Source organism: Daucus carota, chromosome 5 (genome assembly GCF_001625215.2).
Source record: "Daucus carota subsp. sativus chromosome 5, DH1 v3.0, whole genome shotgun sequence".
In the NCBI taxonomy this organism is placed as follows: domain Eukaryota; kingdom Viridiplantae; phylum Streptophyta; class Magnoliopsida; order Apiales; family Apiaceae; genus Daucus; species Daucus carota.
In genome coordinates this window covers 10,305,850-10,322,311 of record NC_030385.2, presented here as the reverse complement: position 1 = coordinate 10,322,311, position 16,462 = coordinate 10,305,850, and positions in this window count along the sequence as shown.

The following is a 16,462-nucleotide window of genomic DNA, read 5'->3' as shown; positions in this document are numbered from 1 at the left end:
AGGACCCCCGCCTATGCCATCCGACACATTCGTCGAAGGGATAGTCGAAGAAGCCAGCGAAGATGAAACAGAAGAGCAGAAGCTGATGCGGGCGAGAAAGGGAAAGATGGTTATTGACGATCCAGCATTACACCCATCAGGTTACCCGAGGCTCCCCCCGTTTGAAGGAGAAAGTTCAAAGTCTGCTGACACTGTTCATCCGAAGGATAATGATGACGATCTAAGAGATGTCGATCTTGACCCCAGACTACCAGAAACACTGCAGAAGGTAGGACCAGCCGAGGACACAGTTGGAATCCTGGTTGATGAGAATGATGCAACGAAAGTCTTATTCATTGGTACTCGTCTTGACAATCTGATGAGAAAGAAGATGGTTGATTTTTTGAAAAGCAATCTTGATGTATTCGCCTGGAGCCATGCTGATATGACAGGAATTGATCCGAACATTATATGTCACCACTTGAACATTGATCCGAGGAAGAAAGGTATCAGACAAAAACGCAGACCCATCAGCGGTGAACGAGCAGAAGCACTAAAAGCGGAGGTCGATAGACTTCAGAAGGTTGGTTTGGTTAAAGAAGCTTATTACCCGGAATGGCTGGCGAACCCAGTGCTGGTGAAGAAGGCCAATGGAAAATGGAGGGTATGTATCGATTTCACAGATCTGAATAAGGCATGTCCAAAAGACAGTTTTCCCCTTCCAAGGATAGATCAACTAGTTGACGCTACTGCTGGCCACGCCCTGTTAAGCTTTATGGATGCCTACTCCGGCTACAATCAGATCCCAATGTATGAACCAGACCAGGAACACACCTCTTTCATCACGGACCGTGGTCTCTACTGCTACATTGGAATGCCTTTTGGACTTTTGAACGCTGGTGCTACTTATCAAAGACTAGTGAATATGATGTTTAAAGACCTGATAGGGAAGACGATGGAGGTCTACGTTGATGATATGCTTGTGAAGTCTAAGAAGGCCCCAGACCACATCAAACACCTTTCCGAAATGTTTTCGATACTCAGGAAGTTTAACATGAAACTCAACCCACAGAAGTGCGTCTTTGGCGTGGAGTCGGGAAAGTTTTTGGGATTTATGGTAAATCACAGAGGTATAGAGGCTAACCCAGCAAAGATACAAGCCTTGCTTGACATGAGATCGCCCAGCACTGTGAAGGAGGTCCAAAGTCTTACAGGAAGGATAGCCGCCCTCAACAGGTTCGTCTCTAAGTCGACTGATAGATGCCAAGAATTCTTCAAGGTCATCAAAGGAGTTGGGAAAGATTTCAGGTGGACGGCCGAATGCGAAGCAGCTTTCCAGAGTTTGAAGAACCATCTTGCCACACCTCCCATGCTTGCCAAACCTCTCGAAGGTGAGACACTTATCCTTTATTTGGCTGTCTCTGATTATGCTATTAGTGCTGTTCTTGTTAGAGAAGAGGGGAACTTGCAGCTGCCTGTGTATTATGTGAGCAAAAGGTTGCTCGATGCTGAGACTAGATACACGAATATGGAAAAGCTGGTGTTCGCTTTACTCCTGGCAGCAAGGAAACTTAGACCATACTTCCAAGCTCATAAAATCGAGGTACGAACCTCCTACCCGTTGCGCCAAGTTTTGTACAAACCTGAGGCTTCAGGAAGGATGTTGAAGTGGGCAGTTGAGTTGGGACAATTCGATATCGAGTATAAGCCCAGAAGTTCCATCAAAGGCCAGGCTTTGGCCGACTTCATATTAGAGTTTCAGAACGACCCTGTGTTGGTGGATGAGGTATCAGGTAGCGAGGTAGAGGTTAAGACCGGAGGAGAAGAGGAGGCTTCCTACCCATGGTGGGTGATGAACGTTGATGGGGCAGTTAAGCAGGATGGTGCCGGTGCAGGCATCTTACTTACCAGCCCCGAGGGGAGGAAGTTTAAAAGCGCTATACATCTTGGCTTCCCTGCCACCAATAACGACGCTGAATATGAAGCCTTAATTGCTGGGCTGAGATTAGCAAAGGAGTTGGGCGTGCAGAGAATCGCAATCCGCAGTGACTCGATGTTGGTAGTTTACCAGGTCAATGGGGGGTACCAGGTAAAGGCGTACAGAACAGAACTTTACATGAACCTAGTCCGGAGGCTGATTGAGAATTTCAAGACGGTTAGACTCGAACAAATCCCAAGAGAAAGTAACGCCGAAGCTGACTCCCTGGCCAAGGCCGCATCTCAGAAAGATCCTGGAGTTTTAGGAATGATCTCTCTTGAGTTACTTGATCACCCTAGTGTGCCCGAAGCTGAGATACACCAGATCGAAGCTGAAGAGGCTGTCGACACATGGATGACCCCAATCTGGTCTTACATCAAGAATGGTACCCTTCCAGAAGACAAGATGGAGGCAAGAAAACTACGCTATAAGGCAGCCAGGTACGTTGATTATGAGGGGTCACTCTACAAGCGAGGCTTTAACCAACCTCTACTGAAGTGCATCGGAGGCGATGAATGTAACTACATCCTGAGAGAGGTACATGAGGGAATATGCGGTAACCACTCGGGGGGTAGCTCGTTGGCCCAAAAGATACTTCGGCAAGGGTACTACTGGCCTACACTAAAAGAGGATGCACTAAAATTTGCTAAGGCTTGCGATAAGTGTCAGAGGTTCGCCAACTACGTCAACAGTCCTGCAGCTCCGCTTACATCGTTGATGAGTCCATGGCCCTTTGCTATGTGGGGAATAGACCTGATTGGCGAGCTACCAAAAGGCAAAGGGGGTGTCAAGTATGCAGTGGTGGCGGTTGATTATTTCACGAAGTGGACAGAAGCAAAGCCATTAGCAACTATCACGGCGAAGAAGTTGGTTGAGTTTGTTTATAGAGCTATAGTGTGCCGCTTCGGCATTCCGTATAAATTGATCTCCGACAACGGGAAACAGTTCGACTGCAAAGAGATGAGGGAGTTATGTGACAACCTAGGAATTAAGAAAGGTTTCTCGGCTGTCAGCCACCCACAGTCGAATGGCCAGACGGAAGCAGTTAACAAAATCATAAAGCATACTCTGAAGGCGAAGCTTGAAGACAAGAAGGGCAATTGGCCTGAGGAGCTACCCAATGTGCTTTGGTCCTACAACACGACTCCTAGAACAACAACCGAGGAATCACCTTTCAACCTTACTTATGGATGTGAAGCTATGATACCTGTGGAACTAGGAGCCGGATCATTCAGAAGAGATAATTTCAACCCAGAAGTGAACGAGGTCAACCATCGTCTACACCTGGATATGCTCGAAGAAACCAGATCAGGAGCTCAGCTAAGGATTGCATCATACCAGCAAAGAGTGGCGAGGCATTATAACACCAAAGTCAAGGCTAGGCCATTCCAGGTAGGCGATCTAGTTCTGCGAAGAGTCATGCCAAACACCAAGGTGGCAAGCCATGGAGTCTTCGGAGCTAATTGGGAAGGGCCGTACAAGGTGAGAGTGGTGCTGTTTTCTGGAACATATTACTTGGCAGACCTAGAAGGGAGAGACATCCCCCGAGCATGGAATGCCGAGCATCTCAAAAAGTATTATCAGTAGACCAGAAGACCCCTCGTCATCCGACTCATGTACTCTTTTTCCTTACTAGGGTTTTTCCTACGGGTTTTACCTAGGAAGGTTTTAACGAGGCATGATGAAGGATCGACACGCAAGAGGGGAAGTAGCTGTTTATGTTTCCTTTTCTTTTTTAGTTCCTGTTTAGAGTATTCAAGCATGAGCCTTGGAACCAATAAAATTACTCCCAAGCCTCGGGGGGTAGGGGTTGTACGTGCCCTTCGGCAAAAGCATCATGTAAGCGTACTACTATCAATAAATTTTGAATTTTTTCATATTTGTGTATCTTTGTATTGCTTGGAACATGAAGACCAGGGACGATCTCCCTGCTGCTTTGGAACCTGTCTGCATGTGTAATCGAGACATATGTATGACACCCTCGGGATGAACGGAGAACCGTCTCCACGAGACGGTTCGAAGGAATTCCTATGCCCTGATGGCCCGTACTTCCGGTAAACCATCAGGAAGACCCCCAGGGGTGCAGCTTTGGAGAACCCTCCGGGGTTGGAGTTTTATCTAAAATTGTTTTTTTATTATTTCCTGTCTTCCCCAAGTATGGTGGAGGGCGACGACCCACATACTTGGATGCCTGGGATCTAAGTGGATGATTTCCCTACTGTCCCAGAGGTTTAGGTTCCCCAAGTATGGTGGAGGGCGACGACCCACATACTTGGATGCCTGGGATCTAAGTGGATGATTTCCCTACTGTCCCAGAGGTTTAGGTTCCCCAAGTATGGTGGAGGGCGACGACCCACATACTTGGATGCCTGGGATCTAAGTGGATGATTTCCCTACTGTCCCAGAGGTTGAGGTTCCCCAGGTATGGTGGAGGGCGACGACCCACATACTTGGATGCCTGGGATCTAAGTGGATGATTTCCCTACTGTCCCAGAGGTTGAGGTTCCCCAGGTATGGTGGAGGGCGACGACCCACATACTTGGATGCCTGGGATCTAAGTGGATGATTTCCCTACTGTCCCAGAGGTTGAGGTTCCCCAGGTATGGTGGAGGGCGACGACCCACATACTTGGATGCCTGGGATCTAAGTGGATGATTTCCCTACTGTCCCAGAGGTTGAGGTTCCCCAAGTATGGTGGAGGGCGACGACCCACATACTTGGATGCCTGGGATCTAAGTGGATGATTTCCCTACTGTCCCAGAGGTTGAGGTTCCCCAAGTATGGTGGAGGGCGACGACCCACATACTTGGATGCCTGGGATCTAAGTGGATGATTTCCCTACTGTCCCAGAGGTTGAGGTTCCCCAAGTATGGTGGAGGGCGACGACCCACATACTTGGATGCCTGGGATCTAAGTGGATGATTTCCCTACTGTCCCAGAGGTTGAGGTTCCCCAAGTATGGTGGAGGGCGACGACCCACATACTTGGATGCCTGGGATCTAAGTGGATGATTTCCCTACTGTCCCAGAGGTTGAGGTTCCCCAAGTATGGTGGAGGGCGACGACCCACATACTTGGATGCCTGGGATCTAAGTGGATGATTTCCCTACTGTCCCAGAGGTTGAGATTCCCCAAGTATGGTGGAGGGCGACGACCCACATACTTGGATGCCTGGGATCTAAGTGGATGATTTCGCCCAGAAAGGATAGTGGGCGACGACATGCTCGAAGTAGCGGAGATTCTTAAGTTTGTTGTATGTATTCAGTTAAATGTAATTGCAAGCAACGACTGTTTAAAATATCATGGCGAGGTATGATCATCAGTTGCTATGAAGATAAAGGTCGAAGACAAAAGAAACAAAGATTACATAAAATATTTTCATTAATATAAACCCACGATAGAGCGAAGAGTACATAAGAATGACTTAATAGTCATTATCAGTTTTATCCCTAAGATAGGAGTTCTCCCTCTTCAACTCCTTCACAACCTCCTGAAGCTCGTCGATCTTGTCCTCAAGACGGTCATTCCGCCTTTCGAGCATCCTAATCCTCGCTTGAAGCTCAGAAACAAGGACCTGTAGCTCGCCTAGTGTCGGGCGAGGAGGAGGTGGAGGAACGGCGTTTGGGTCTGGCATCAACGGTGGAGCCTCGCTCTCCACAGCGCGGTCGAACTCGGCGAAAAGATCTTCAGCGGACATGGTCGACGACTATATCTAAGAAGGATGGTGATGAAAAAGTGAGAAAAATAAACTGAGGTGAAATTCTATTTATAGAAGACAGGCGACTCTTCGAATTCCAACCTCGTTTTCAGTGGAGAGTCGCGACTCTTCACTAAACTACGACTGTTGGACAACCCCGGGAAGATCAAAAGTCAGGAATTGACCACAGGGGACTTGTAAAGAGTCCTCGCCTGGTATGAGTCCTCGCCCTTAACAGCCGAAAGACTAGGCAGACAGGCACGAAGTTGTCTACTAAATAAAGGCACAAGAAAGAGACTCAGACGAGTGCAAGAACTCGCCCAACGATGAGTTCTCGCCTGACAACCTGACACTTAGGCATTCAAGGAGAATTGAGTATAAGAGGTAAAAAACCTCGCCCGAGGATGTATCCTCGCCCTGTGCAGCTATCTAAAAAGATGAGTGGTCAAGGGTAGGATGAACCCTCGAGGTACAAGAAAATTCAAAATCCTCGCCGGAAGCCAGAACCTCGCCCCAAGTGCCTATCTATGCCAGATTTTATATAAAGGACGAAGATAGTCCTCGCCCTATTCTAGACACGATATGATAATTAAAGACGAGGATAGTCCTCGCCCAATGCAAGATTATCATCTAGTGCAGATAAACATATATAAGCAAGCATAAAAGAAGACATGGCGAGGAAAGTTAAAGCGCGATAAATTAAATGTACAAAGTATTACAACAGCAAGTGAAATATTTATCCAAAATACAACTGCGAAGCCAATTACGGAGGGCTCGCACTCCAAATGTACTTTAGGCAGATTAAAATAAAACACAAGTTCATTCTTTCTGCTGGTTAACAGCAGTTTCCTCGCCATCAACTTTTTCCCCACCCTCGGCCGGCTGGACCTCGCCTCCTTTCTTAGAAAGGGCCTCCTTCTCGGACAGAATCTTCGCCTCAAGTTCCTTCCTCGCCTTTTCTATGTCTGCAGCGTTGGATTCCTTGAAACTCGCCATATAGGCCGGGGTAGAAGGGGCGAAGAACTTGGACCAATCATAGTTGGGATCTGCAGCAAGGAAGTTGGCGAGATAACCAAGGAAGCCGAGACTGTAGGCGTCACTTAACTCCTTGGACTTTGAAGCCCTCTCGCTTTCAAGCTCTGCTTGGAGTCCGGTAATGGTAGAATTGGCGAGGTTGGCAGCTGCGGTCGAGGATTCAGAAAGCTCATTGAGTGCCTTTTGGCATTGTTTGAATTGGGTATCCCTCGTCTTCATGTCATCCTTGTATTTTTGCTGAAGATCTTTCAGCCTGTCAGAAGACGAGGTTACTTCCTTCTTTAGCTCAGCATTTGCCTTGGTCAGCTCTGCGATATGAGCGTTCTTAGCAGAAAGAACATTCAACCCCTGAAAGAATGCCTCGCCCAAACCCAGCTTGAAGCTGTGTTCAGCTTCCTCGGCCTTCTTGGACGACCAGACTTTAACATCCTCGGCGTCGAAGTGGTCCTCCGCCAGAACCCCGAAGGCCACCGAAACGGAACTGGGGACAGATTCCTCGCCTCTCTTCGGCTTTTTCTTTGAAGCAGCGACCTCCTCCTCAATTCCTCGCTTATTCTTGTTCCTCGCCCTCTGATCTTTCTCTGTTACAGGGAGGGTTTGCCTTTGGCGAGGAATGGTGGTGGTATTGATGGAGATTGTGGTGCGAGGCTGTGAGACAGGGACCTGACCACTTTGGGCGAATGGGTTATTGCCGAAAGGAAGCTCAGCCATTTTTCCTGAAAAGAAAGCCAAGTACAACGATTAGGCGACGTATGTATGAATGGCGAAGAACATAATGAAGATAGAAAAAGCAGACAATGCAATAAAGATAAGCAAATATGTGGCGACGAGTGTATGCAAAAGGCGAGGAACATTTAGTTGACAGCGAAAGCCTAAGCAAATGAGTAACGACAAAGACCTATTGGGCGACGCCCTCACCTTTGCCGGTCAGAGAAGCTAGAGATCTCTTTAGACACTCCATAGCTTTCTTGGACTTATTTCTTTTGTCAAATTTTATCAAAGGAACTTGACCAAACCCGTCGTTGTAAAAACCATATTTCTTAAGTGACTCCGGGGTCACCAATTTATCAAGATCCTTATGGGCGACGTCGAGATCATCCACCCTTTGGGCACGATCCAAAAGCTCGCCCTTGAGCTCAGCCTGTCGTGGTTTATCTGGAAAAAGATAAAGATAAGTTTGAAGAATAGGCGAGGAGGAAAGATAAGAAGGCGACGATGGGAGTACTTACAGGGGTCCAAGTTGAATGAAACCCTCTGGCGAGGAATGTCATAAAGATAGAAATAATCGGGTTTCCAGAATTTCATATTACTGGGGTTCCCGACTGAAAAACCCTTCTTATGATGACAAGGGTGAAGAGTGAGGTAGAAGAAACCGTAGTCCTCGCCCGTCTTCCTCAGGGAAAGGAAGTGATCCATCTCAAGCATGGAAGGTTCTGGGAACCCGAGGTCGCGATACATCATGTAGATGCCTATGGCGAGCCTCCAGCTATTTGGGCCGATTTGAATGGGGGCGACGCCATAATGGTTTACAAGCTTCAGTAACCAAGGATGCATAGGCCATCCAAAGCCAAGTTCCACCAGCTTATTGGTCAGCACCATGCGAGGACAGGGGAGACCATCAAAATTAAATCTATGCATCCTCATGAAACGGCGAGGACGGTACCATCTACCCTGAAGGTTGTAATATTCGATCATCCACATAATCTCATCCGAAGAGATTTGCGAAGAAAGACCAGCACAAGTGACTGTATTATTGATGTGGCGATGTTTGTTCCTTTCCTTCTCCGGAACATCCTCCTCGAAGTCGAAGTCGAGATCATGATCGAAGGTCTGAGGAATATAGGGATTGTTAAGAGGAGAAGGACATTCCATGGCATAGCGAATAGGCGAGGCAGATATTGTGACCTCATCATCCTCGCCCTCAGATGCTGATTCTCTGTTATCAGATCTCTGCTCTTCCTCGCCCTGGTTCTCGTCTCCACCTTCATCGTCGTCCTCGCCTTCACCTTCCTCGTCCTCAGGAAGGTCATGGTAGATATTTCGGCAAATCCGCAGTTGCTTGCCCTTCCCAACTCCTAGCACTGGGCGAGAAGACTCAGGGTGGTCTAAACCCTCGAAAAGCTCCTCCAAAGAATCATCGGGTTTATGGGGTTTGTGGACGCTTTCTGCGTCGCTCGAAGAAATGCTGACTACTTGTTGTTGGTCAGGACGACGAGACGGACCTTCCTCGCCTTGGTGAGCCCTCAACCACGCCGGGTCCAGGTCCTCGCCTGCTTTTGAGTCAACCTTGAGGGATGACCATGAATCAAACGGTGCATCGGCCTTAGGGGGAGATCTTTGGGAGTTCGTCATCTGAAAGAGAGATGGCGAGAACAGAATCAATGGTGGTAATTGGTAAAAGATGACAAGGAAGAAGTCAAGATGAGGAATAAAGAAACAAAGGGCGACGACTCTTAGTCAAGGTCCTCGCCCTGAGCAGGTATGTTGGTCTTGCTTTAACGAGGACCTCGCCCTCAATCATTTTGGTGCTTACGTTAGTACTCCTAATCAGTACTCGGGAATCTAAGATGCCTAGGTTGTAATTAAATGCAAAGCAAGAAAATACGAAGGAAATTGAACTATAAGAGACCGAGGTACGTACCTGTGATTTCGGAAAGAAGAATAAGGTGCGAGGCTTTAATAAGAGCGTCGCCTAATACGGGTCTTTCGAGAGAGAAATCCAGCAGCACTTCGTGGGAGTGAGATGAAGAAATGGAAGAAAAGAAGCCGCCTTTATATAGAGGTGAGAAGAGGCGGGAAATTTACAACTGTCAGAGCCACGTGGCGTGCCCCGATTGGACAGATTTCTCGTGCTTCGAGGCACGACTCTTAAACCAGAATGGCGACTTATGGAAGATCGATCCGATTTTTTGGAGATTTTCCTAGAAATCTATAAGTCGATACGAAGATTTTTATATATATCGAGCTGGAGGAGGCGAGAACGAATCACATGCCTCGCCCAATGCTGCTTCAAAACCCTTTCGCACCAGTGCTTCAAGGGCTTGGGGGGTAGTTGTTATGGCCAAATATCAACTCGGCGGATGATTGCATAGACCTCGCCTCAATTCACGGAAGGAGCCAATCTCTGAGATTGTCCTCGCCCATTATATGGGCCTCGCCATCTATGAAGCCCAGGAAGTAAGGACCCAGTAACATATGGACCCAGGTCGACGGGACAGTCCTCGCCCAGTTAGTGTCCTCGCCCAATATGGGCCCTCGTCCTAGGCATGTATCAGGCTACGCGGCCCATTGATTAGCGGCTCAAGGCTTCAAGAGGGTCCTCGCCCAGTGCTTACCTTCCTCGCCCAATACTGAAAAGGGCCGAATACGCCTGGCTCTCAGGCCTGGTTATTGTTGTTTTATCCAGGGCCCAGGCCCACCATCAGCCTCGCCCTATGAGAGGACGGAGGGTTGGCCCAAACAGCTGAGTCTGAGGAGGTCCACATGGGCTAGTGCTGGTCAGCCCACCTAGTTCCATGCTCCTCGGAGGAGGCTGGGCTCCAAAAGCCCATATCCGTCTGATCTAAGGCGGTGGCCCATAGCTGGAACCAAGGAATGAGAAACCTATTCTGATTAGGTTACTTGTTCCCCAAGAACTACGTCTGGCTTGATCCCTATAAATAGGGTACGTAGGCACATCGTTGGGGATAAGTCACAACCCTTGCAAGAACGAATACTCCTTCGCTCTTGTGAGAAAACCCTGATTCCCTGAACGATCTCAGCCAAACCCAAAATCACCACCCATACTCCGTCGTCCGCCGTCATCGTCCGCCACAAGTTCCAGCAACCCTCCCCGAATCTTGTTATCACCAGATTCCTCCGTTAACACACAGAATGTGATATCAAGTCTTCCCAGAAACAAGGAGCAAGTATACATCAGATATATAGTCAAGGTTCCAAAGCTAAGTCAAGAGAATTAAGGATGGCAGTAATTATGAAGAGTAAAATAAGGTTGGCTGCATGTGGAGACTTAGTTACTACGTGCATGCATATAACACTTGTATCTGGTTACAGTTCTGCTAAGAAAATAGAGCTGCTATGTGATCATAATAGAATAGTCAAATATGGTGTCTTGTAATAAATATAAGGTAGTAGTAAGCCGTGACCTCATGTGTTGTACTTGAGCCTATAAATTAAGGCAGCTTAGTTTGTAGGTAAAAATATAGGACACACTGAGAAAAAATTATAACAGCAGTTGTAGAGAGAAATTATATGAGCTGAAGCTCTTGAGAGAAAAAGAAGTAGCCTGTTAGAAAGAAAAAGGTGTAGTATTGTGTTTGTATTATAAAAACAAAACCGAGCCGCTATTATATATATACTATTGCGTGTTTAAACTATATAAAGTTTTAGTTATATTTTCGTAAAGCCCATACACGTTTCCAACACATTCATCAACTATAATGAGATATCGATAAACTTTGAGCACCTATCTTGCCCTGTCACCTTTTCTGGAACAACGGTCCTGATTATCTAAAATAATGAAAATAATGCCCAGAATAAAGTTTTTTTTTTAACAAAAAGGCCCTCAATGGCATTTAGCAAAGCAGGTAAGCCACAACATATGGCCAACCTGGTTGATACATTTTAAATATTATAACAAAACGTGACATGGTCACGCGTTTAAACTTTTAAATATTGTGCATCAAGCAGTAGCCATAACATATGGCCCACCTGATTGATACATTTATTGGTTGGGCCTTGCCATTGCTCAAAGTTGGAGACCATCAGAATTGACACTTGAAAAACGCCGCACTAACCCACGTCTATGATGGTTTAAACATCAGTGGTCAAAGTGTCCGATGTCTAATGTGTGTGATGTTTATTAACAGTTTTCTTGTAGTGGTTTAAGGCCTTTAGGCCCTAAAATCTCGAGTTTAAACCCTAATTAATTCGAGACTTTAGGGCCGAATACCCTAATTCCGAGTAACTAGTTTAAGAAAATAAATTAACAACCATTAACATTTAGGGTTTATATTTGGGTTTTATAATGATTAATTTGTACTTGAAATTAAATTGACTGACGGTTAAGGTTTAGGGCCTTTATGCCCTAAACACTCGAGCCTAAACCCTATTTATAAATTCGAGGCTTCAGGACCGAAGGCGAGAAACCAGTTTTAGAAAGTAAATTAATAATCATTCATTTAGAGTTTATGTTTGTGTAGGGCTGTAATACGAGACGAGCTGCTCGCGAGCAGCTCAAGCTCGAACTCGTTTTGTAAAGCTCGACCCAGCTCGAACTCGTAAACGAGTCGAGCTCGACCACACTTTTGTACCCGTTTTGATAAACGAGCCGAGCCAAGTATGTGCCGAGCTCGAATAGAACTCGACTCGATAACCGAGACTCGACCTAACTCGAACCCGAACTCGAACTCGTTTGCAAAAACAAGTATCAAAATTTATAAATTCATATATAACCTGTCAATGCATACAATTGATAATCTGATGTTTAGTAATTAGTCCACAGTCCGGACTCCAAAACTTCATATCACAAATTACATAATTTGCATCACTGGCTCATTTCATTACATTAATAATTTCATTCATACTGAACTTCTAAATACTAGGTCTTGATAATTTCTAGCAAAAGTACTGATGCCATTGATGAGCCAGTAGTAGCATATCAGAGAAGAGGACTTTGCACTGGTAGTCTGGTTCATAGATTTTACGCCATAGACACGATCCAAAAATTAATCTCCAATGTTCCTTTTAACAAAAATAATCACCAAAAAAGAGTTTAATAGTGGAAGTATGAACAAAAGATTAATAGTAGAAGTATGAACAAAAGATTAAAATGCAGGAGTTTAATATATATGTACTCCCTCTTTTTTCAAATATTTGATGTTTGACTTTTGTGCACACACTTTTAAGTGCATTGACTGCATATCTAGAATTAATATCTTTAAAATTTTCTTTTTGTGAATTAAAGTATAAAATTAATATTTTTATTCAAAAAAGAAAATTTTAAAAATAATAATTCTAAGTATGCAGTCAAAGCTCTTAGAATTGTGTGCCAAAAAGTCAAACGTCAAATATTTGAAAACAGAGGGAGTACATTAGTACATACCTTTTGAGTTGCAGCCATCTAACTACACTTGTTACTAGTACAAATTAATCTCCACGTGCTTTATTTGCTTTTTCTAATAAACAAATTTCAAATCATTATATAACAATAAATTTAATATATATGTATGCAAATTGCAACACAAACCGATTCAAGAAAATATCAAGGTATATACCTGACAAGCTTTTTTTAATCCATATAGAGCCCGTGCCCTATCAGCACCACATAACAACATCTCCACTGTTTCTGTCTTCAAGCAAGAGCCATGAGGCTCGATGACTCGAACACCAGCACTAAAAGATGCCTCCGATGCAACTGTGCTCATTGGAATAGCCAACATATCTCGCGCCATTAGTGATAAATTGGGATATTTTGCACTATTTCCTTTCCACCAGGAGAGGACATCAAAAGCCTTAGATGAACTTTCATTTGGAATGAAAATATTTTCCAACAAATATTCATCTAATTCTGATTTTGCTGGTTCGATTGCTGCCCCACTGGAACGTATAAAAGCTTCATACTCACTCATGCCTTCAATATAGGTTTGGACAGATTTTCATCCAGGAGGGACATATGAAAACAAATCCAGGAGGGACATATGAAAACAAATATCCACAAAAACGTTAAACACTTTTCACAAAAACTGTACTAGTTTTATATATTACCTGCCGGAGTTTCCATGTCATCGAGGAACATATTAGTATCTGATCCAGAAATCTGAGTTGCTTCACTGGATCTTCCTTTAATTCTCGAATCTTCAGCAACATATTCCATTTATAAATCATTCAAGACAACTTTTAAATGGGCATGTTGTTTTTCACTTTCACCTTCAAGCTGATAAATAATAAAAAATCAATAGCTCATAAGTTTCATCTTGAATCTCGGATCCATCACAGCCCCTATAGACATCATGAGATTACTTCCCCCCCCCCCAAAATTTATTGAACTTCTCCTGCATTGTATTGTCCATTTCTCTCATGTAGGAATTTGAATTAACTACTTTTTTATTTAGCAATTCTTTCAGCATTTTAAGTTCGGAGAGAAATAAGTTAGAGGTGGGGTACTCGCTTCCTGAAACTATTCTAGTAGCATCATCAAACACCCTTAATAAAGAACAAACATGGCCTACTTTCACCCAATCTTCTTCACTTGGAACATATTCCCTAAATGATTTGTCCCAAACAGCATATCTAGGAAAGACTTGTTTAAATTGTAGACCACAATATAACATGTGATAAGTAGTGTTCCACCTCGTGGAAACATCTAAAATCAGCTTTTTGGCTTAATTTGTAGCAACTCATAATTTCAGCCCACTTTTTTCTTCGACCTTCTGAAAAACCAATATATTTGATCCCATCCCTCACTCTACTAACAATGGACATAATAGGTTTAAGCCCATCTTGACGCAAAGATTTAGTATGTGTGCACTACAACGCACATGGAATAACTGACCTTCAACTGGTAATGACGGTTTCCTAATGATAAAAAAAATCTTTTAAATTTCTTATAGCTACATCATTCGCCTTTGCATTATCCACCGTTACTGTCCCAATTTTATCTTGAATTTTCCAACCAACCAAAAATTTATATAAAGAATCAGAAATAACATCACCAGAATGAGGTGGGGGAACATTGCAAAAGTTTATAATCCTCGAATTTAATTTCCATTTTTCATCAATCCAATGGGCAGTGATAACCATGTAGCCAAGCTTTTGACAACTAGAAGTCCACATATCAGTTGTGATATTGATTCTCCGGGAAGACCTAAACAACTCTATTAACTTCTTTTTTTCAATTTCATATGTACTCCTAAAATAACCTTTTAATGTTCCTCGAGTTATTTTTTGATAAAAAGGTGTTGCAGTCTTCATTACTTCATTCCACATAAAGCTTTCTACATGTAAAAATGGCAACTCATTTATCATGACACAATGAGATACCTTTTCCCTCATTAAGGCATGATCATATTTAAATACGGAAAGTTGTACCTCATCGCCAAGACCTCGTTGAACTTGAAGTTGTGGTTGCCGAGTACCACCGTGTGCCTTCAAACATTTTACAAGATGTCTTCTTATTGGGGAAGTTGAAGAAGTGCTACTTTTCAGACTTAGAACAGAGCTTGCACCTGTATTTTTCGACACCTTTAACATTAATCGTATCCATATACTCCCAAACACGTGAGGTCTTCTTCTTAGGTTTTTTATGAAAAGGCTGGTCACTGGTTTCCGGTACCGGTACAAACCCATCTTTTTCGCTTCCAATTTTAGGTTCTTCCGAATTCCTATTTTCATTTGCAGCCACATCTTAGACATCCCTTTTACATTTCGCTGATAATTTGGAGAGTTCTTCTTGTTCAACATCTTCGTCGGAAATGATTCATCCACAAAGCTTCTAACTGTGATATGACTATCCTCCATATATGGTGCGTTCTCCGGTATTATCTGAATATTAATTAGGAGCATTAGTTTTCTTTTTGTTTTTTGACGAATCCATTTCCCTGGATCAAATAAATGGGCAGACAAGTTAATCTCAAGTCTCATTTTTTCAGGAATATAAACAAACACATTGATTACATATACCCAATGACAACAAGATATTAAGACGAAAAATAGAAAGAGATATATGACTGTATAGATATACAACTTAGTAACTTACTTCATTAGTCGAAGCATTTGATATTCTCAATCGCACCCGCAGTAGTAGTCGAGTGTCGACAATCGGATTAGGGATTTGTATTCGCCTTGCTGAGTTGCTAGGTTATACACTTAGGCTGTTGGGGTATATTATTATTAACGGGTTAAAATGTGTTTTGGGCCCGGGCTTAAGAATTATGATGGATAGGGCAATTTTAACAAATGAGTTAAACGAGTTACCCGAACCCGGCCCGAATGCACCCGACTCGTTAAACTCGTGAGTAAGCTCGACCCGGCTCGTGAAATTAACGAGTCGGTTTCGGACATAATTTTAGGCTCGTATTACATTTTCTCCCGGCTCGGCTCGGTTATATATATTAAACCCGAACTCGAGCTCGTATAACCCAAACCCGGCTCGACCCGGGTCGAATTACAGCCCTATGTTTGTTTGTAAGAATGATCAGTTTATACTTGAAAATTAAATTAACTGACTGTTAGGGTTTAGGATTGAGAGTTTAGGGCCTTTAGGCCCTAAACACTCGAGCCTAAACCCTGGTTAATTCGAAGCTTTAGGGCCGAAGGCCCGAAAGCCGAGAACCCAGTTTTAAAAGGTAAATTAACAATCGTTAACATTTAGGGTTTATATTTAAGTTTTAGAATGATTCATTTGCACTTGAAATTAAATTGACTGACGGTTAAGTTTAGGCCCTAAACACTCGAGCCTAAACCCTAGTTAATTCGAAGCTTTAGGGCCGAAGGCCGGAAAGCCGAGAAACCAGTTTTAAAAGGTAAATAAACAATCGTTAACATTTAGGGTTTATATTTGGGTTTTAGAATGATTAATTTGCACTTGAAATTAAATTGACTGACGGTTAAGGTTTAGGGCCTTTAGGCCCTAAACACTCGAGCCTAAACCCTATTTAATTCGAGGATATAGGACCGAAGGCCCGAAAGCCGAGAAACTAGTTTTAGAAAGTAAATTAATAATCGTTAACATTTAGGGTTTATGTTTGGCTTTAATAATGATTATTTTATACTTGA